The sequence below is a fragment of the Lagenorhynchus albirostris genome, chromosome 12, assembly GCF_949774975.1.
Source record: "Lagenorhynchus albirostris chromosome 12, mLagAlb1.1, whole genome shotgun sequence".
NCBI classification, from domain to species: Eukaryota; Metazoa; Chordata; class Mammalia; order Artiodactyla; family Delphinidae; genus Lagenorhynchus; species Lagenorhynchus albirostris.
Genome location: NC_083106.1, coordinates 64,508,137 through 64,514,322, shown reverse-complemented (window position 1 = coordinate 64,514,322; position 6,186 = coordinate 64,508,137).

The following is a 6,186-nucleotide window of genomic DNA, read 5'->3' as shown; positions in this document are numbered from 1 at the left end:
GGGAGCAGCAGATGAACCTTCCCTCACTTGCCCCTTGGCCACCACTCACCTCCTGCTGTGTGGCCCTGTTCCTAACAGGCCACGGACCCGTATAGGTCTGCGGCCCAGGGATTAGGGACCCCTGCTCTATAGCACAGGGAATTATATTCATTATCCTATGATAAACCATAATGGAAAAGAATATAAAAAAAGAATGTATATACATGTATAACTGAATCACTTTGCTGTCCAGCAGAAATTAACATGACATTGTAAATCAAATATACTTCTATTTAAAAAAAAAAGAAAAAAAAAATAAGGAGCTAGAAAGCTGATAATTATCCATCAGTTCCCATCAGTGTTTGGTCAAGAGTTACCTCAGGGAACATGAATTCCTTGGCAATTCTTGTGTTCCCCATACTGAGGTCCTGCAAGCTTTAGTGGCCAGAGAAAGCCTTCAGGCGATGAGTGGCAGATGTTTGCAGCTGGAGCCGTGCATGATAATGGTGTCTTAAAATGCGTAGACATCCTTGATAGATACTACAGAGATGGGAAGAAAATATTAGGGCTCCCATTTATATTTCTTTTTGTCTGAATAATAGACTACGATTTCATAAGCAGGTTGGCACAGCCCATGCATTTGATCTTCACTTGCAACGGCCCTGCTTTTACACAAGTTTGTCACTTCCTCCTGACCCAGAAAGACAACACACACTATTGACAGTGGGACTCTCACTATTCTGTTTATAATTAATCAATCCTTACAAGATGGCAAAATAGTTTGAAATATGTTTGCAAAAAACAGATTGAAATAATACCAATAGTTGGAATACAAACGAACAGGAAAATATTTCTAGAATAAGATTTTACCCAGAGTTATCATATAGGGTCAGCCAAACATCTTTGAAAAATGAAGATTATTTGAAATATAAATTTATATTCACCATCAGAAGTAGGAGTAGATATTGAGGCTGGCAGAAATAATGAGTTCATCTAATACATGGTATAAGAGTATTCTGAAAATTCACCTGGAAAATGGAAATAATATTTTCTAACTTGAGATTGGGGATGAAGAGGTAGATTTGGTATATCATTTTACATGGTATATCATTATATAAAATACCATTTTATAGATGAAAATTAAAGCATGACAGTCAATGGAAAAACCCAGGGAGAATGTATAGAAACAAGAAAAGAGGATCATAAATAACTTGATCAGTGTTTCTCAGAGACACAAGTAGTGGGTTTTTATGGTTTATCAAGTAGTACACAGGAGGTTTGGTTGTTTTGGAAAACAAGAATTTCGTTAAAATAATGGAAATTTTCACAGAAATGACATTGAAGGGATTCAGAATATGTCATCCCAAAATTTGGCATATTGATTATTTTAAATTAAAGGTACATAAGAAACAGCAGTACAAGGACACTCTGACCCTCACTTGTTCTGAAAAGGAGATAAATCTCCATGTAAAAGATTCCCTCCCTGTACCGGAAGGAAGACATTCTCATGACCGGAGACAAGGAACTCGGGGCCAAGAAATCTTCACAAACAAACCTTATTAAACTGACCCTGAACTTCCTAGTTGCTTCTTCACCAATTACTACTCCTAATCTACACCCCTTTGTCTTGTCAATTCTTCACAAATTTATTGTTTCTTGGTCTAAAAACTTCCTGCTCTGGTCACTTCTTCAAATCTTCATTCTCTTGTGAAGGCTCCTATGTACATGTAAAAATTCAATAGAATCCATATGCTTTTCTCCTGTTAATCTGTCTGATACCAGTTTAATTTTTAAGCCCAGCCAGAGACCCAAAGAAGATAGAGGAGATTGTTTCCTTTTCTACAAAGTCTGAACATTAGGAGCTTCAATATTACACATTTGTTTCAAAGACTGTATTAGTCCCTTACCTCTACTTACATTGAGAAAATATAGCTCACTTGGGTTTTGTTAACATTATCAGACCATGTTCATTTGTTGTTAAACTATTTGTTGTAACTATTAAACTATTTGTTGTAAACAATTTTGAGATTATTTAAAAGGTGACATGTCTTTTAAATAGCATCTGACAAAATTCTATAAGTAGTTTGGATGAGAAATCGCTTGGTCAATTATAGACCTGTTTATCAGCATTCCTGGAAGAAGACATTGAAAGTTCCAAAGAATACTTTAATTTACTTAAAATTGAGGGTCTGCTTGTGCACCTGAGGTGAAGAGTTTTTTGGAAGCACTTATCTAACTGATTTAAGAAGAGAGAAATAAATGTTCACCAAGGCAGGGGCAGAACCAAGATAAACTGCTGTACAAAATTTCTAGGAATTAGCCAAGGGAGGTAGCACGTCCAATGTTATTTAATTGATCATAATCAGTTTTGTGTTTTAGTCTGTCTGTAATACACATGATACATAAGATTCTTTGTTTTCTAGCATAAAATTTTCAGTGAATACTCTCATGCTATAAGCATTTATTCTTTTCGGGGAACCAGCTATGTGCCAAAGGCAAACTATTTTTTTTTTTTTTAAATCATGGAGACTCTTTCTTGTTTATTTTATTTATTTCTTGCCAAATGGTCTTGCTTTCAGATATTTCTGGGCATGTCACAATTCTAAATGATTGCTAAGCCATCAGAATCAAGACCAGAAAAACCGCCAAGCCATGTAAAAATGCAGCGATTGTAGAGAAGGCTAAATAACACAGTACAAACAGCGTCTCCATCCTGGGCAGTGTGTTCCTCCCAGGTTAGGCAAGAGGAACAAACAGGCTTTTTAGAAAGAACAAGTGTTGTTCTCATTGATGTTCATATTAAATCATCATGCAGGAGATTCTGTCAATAACACACTGCCCCCAGTCGCCTCATGCCTGCAGCGTTGCGCTCATGCGATTGCAATTAGATGAGCTATCAAAGCCTCATGCAGTCAAAGAGAGTAGTTTAAAGAGATACAATAACAGGCGATTTGCAAACAGCCCAAACCTTTAGCTTCTTCCCCCTTTTCCAAAAGTGTGCAGTGAATTTACATTAACACCTGTTACAGGAGATAAAAGAATGGATTTGCACTGCAAGGAGAATGCCAAATCCTCCTCTAAGTGACTCATTTTCCTGTATTGCAGGATGTTATGCTGAACTGGAGGCAGTAAGTTGCATGCAGTACACTGGGTCAAATTTGGATTTTCAAAAATAAAAATGGCATGACAACATTTCACACACACAACTCAGAAGTCCTGCCCCTCAAATATTTTCTACATAACCACCAGGTTAAATCCACTCTGTGAGCAGGTTATTTTTATTGCCCAAGGATAATTTACATCAGTATACTTTTTACTACATATTCACTCAGATTACTATGACATCTAAGGTTTTCATGCTGTTAAATTCAATTTATTGTGGAACATAAGGGCAAGTAAAGGATAGGAGATGACATTATATTACATCAAAGTGAACTACAGGAAAAGGGGGTGTGTACTGCTAGTAATTTGGTGACCCTAAGCTTAATTTTGAGCACTTTTTCCGTGGTGGAATGACAGATACTATTGATATTTCCTACAGCTCACTGTGTACCAGACACTTTACTCAGATCTTAGTGACTAGTTAAGAGCTAACAAATTATTGACCGGGGATTGGAATGAATAAAAAATAATAATAAACCAAGAATTCTCAAAGTCTAAAGAATACCACATATATCACAAAACCCCTGTAAGAATTTAAATAAAGTCCTGAAACATCTGTCTCCCTGATTCCCCTACATATTTGGATGCTGTATTCGTTTTCTATTGCTGGGTAACAAATTCCCAGAAATTGAATGGCTTAAAATAAGACATTTATTATTTCAAATTTTCTGTGGGTCAGAAATCTGGGCATGGCTTAACTGGGTCCTCTGATCAGGGTCTTTCATAAGGCTGCATATTGAGGTGTCGGCCAGGGCTGGGATCTCACCTGAAAGCTTGACTGTGGAAATATCCACTCCCAAGCTCACAGCATGGCTGGTAGCATTGCAGTGGTTGGATTGAAAGCCTCAATTCTTAATTGTTGGATGGAGGTCACTTTGGTTCTTTGCCACATGTAGCTCCCTAACACGTCAACTTTATCAAAGTCAGCAAGGGAGAGAGTCTGCTAGTAAGATGGATATCACACTGTTATCTAACCCAATCACAGAAGTAACATCCATTACTGTTGCCCTATCCTATGGCTAGATGAAAAGCAGAGCAGGGGATAATGACATAAGAACATGGATACTAGGAGATAGAGATTATAACTGGAAAACATTTTAGAGTCTGCTTGCCACAGTTGCATTGCCCCTTAATACAACACTTGGATTCACCTGCTATCCTCCACTGAATTTGGTGTCCTCAAATGTAGTTCAATTTCCTTTGGATCAATAAACAGAGCCAAAGGTCACATTATTTGACGGTGGTCTGGGGACTTCCCATTGTTCTGTACAACAGATCTTTGGAGTTGTGCTGCACTATTTTCTCCCCTATCCTCTTGTGCAGGTCAGAACTGCATCGTGATCTGCAGCTCTCTCTGTCTATCCCTACTTACCCTGCTTTATCCTTCACAGATCTTTTCCCCACCCCTAAATATCTTACATGTCTTGACTACATCCGCTTCTCCTAACAACTGAACTAATACACAGGTATACATAATCAAAAAAAACAATAGTTCTAGGAAAATAACAGTGATCAGAAGTATGGCTGAGCCATGATAAACACTATACGTAAGTCACAACCAAGAAAGAACTTTCTGCAACTGACTATCCTGTCTTTCCTTTTCTTTTAAATTTCTTCTTTTCATATATGTGTCCATTTGATCAGGGATCTTGCATATTCTCTTAATTATTTGTCACACTTCACTTCTAGGGTCTGAGGTAGAGGGGTGGAGAGAGGGGAGAGAGAGAGAGAGAGAGAGGGAGTGAGCAAACAGCAAATTGCTTTCCTTCTTTCTCTTTTTAGTGATATGTGTATACATTAAAAAAATTCATTGCCGTACAATATAACATAGTATCTTCTCACCTCTGTACACAAGGTTTTAATTGCACAATTATTATAAGTAAATTGTTATGCTATTATCATTAAATTTTTGTGACATATGAAGGTATAGTAATAAATACATTCAGCCCTTTTCTGTTAAAGTACCAACAGTTTCAAACTTTTTTTCATGTCCTTCTTATGAACAGATATCATGTCATTATGCTCATTTTATTACAAAACAAAATGGATGTACCTAATTGTTAAAGTAAGAGTCAAACAGTATCAAGAATAAACTAACTTGCAAATTTCAAGAGATCCCAAACTGATATATTCTGGAAGATCTTTACAGAGTAATTGTCCCTGAATTAAAAATCTTGAGTTTTGTTCATCAGAATTGAGTTCTCTTCTGCACAAACAGGAATAATAATGCAGATTGATGGCTTGAATGATAAAGGGCCAGAACTGATACCTTGTGGAACCTCTATTTGTGGAGTTTCTGAAAGCTGCCCTCCCACATTCCTGCGAATAAGACCCACACAGTATATGCGGAAACTTCCCTCCTGGGACCGCTGAGAACATTCCCAAATGCCTGCCCATCTTTCTACTGAGCTCTACTTTTCTAAGGTTGTGTAATTCATTTTGTACTTGAGATACTAAGTTTTGGTTGTTAAATTACCCTGTCAATTTCTTTCCCCAATTTGTTGCGTTTTACCTTTGCTCGCCATGTCTGATCGTAAAGAAGGTTTTAAAATTTTCATCTATCACGATTACTACCTATTGCAATAGGTTCATGCATGAAAAATGTAGAGAGGAATTTCAGATTATCTGTTATTTGGGGGAAGGTTGGAAAAGGGAATTTGGGAGCCTTTGGCTGTGTCTGAAATTTTATCTCATTAGATAAAAAAGCTGAAGCAAACATGCAAAACGTGATACTTTTTAAACCTGAATGTTAAAAGTACAGTCTATATATTTTTCTGTAAGAATTTTAGAATTTATATCATGGCGATGGATAATACATATGTGTATACACACACATACGTGTCTACGGTGCTAGTACGGTAAGTCCCCTAGATGTGAACCTTCAAGTTGCGAATTTTCAAAGATGTGAACGTATGTTCGCATGTACAATCATGTTAGTTCACATGTCTGGCGTACATTGTCATGTGCATGCATCCTCCACAAGTGGCTGTGCTTTTGAGTACTTTACTGTACAGTACTATATAGAGTACAGTAATACAGTATCTT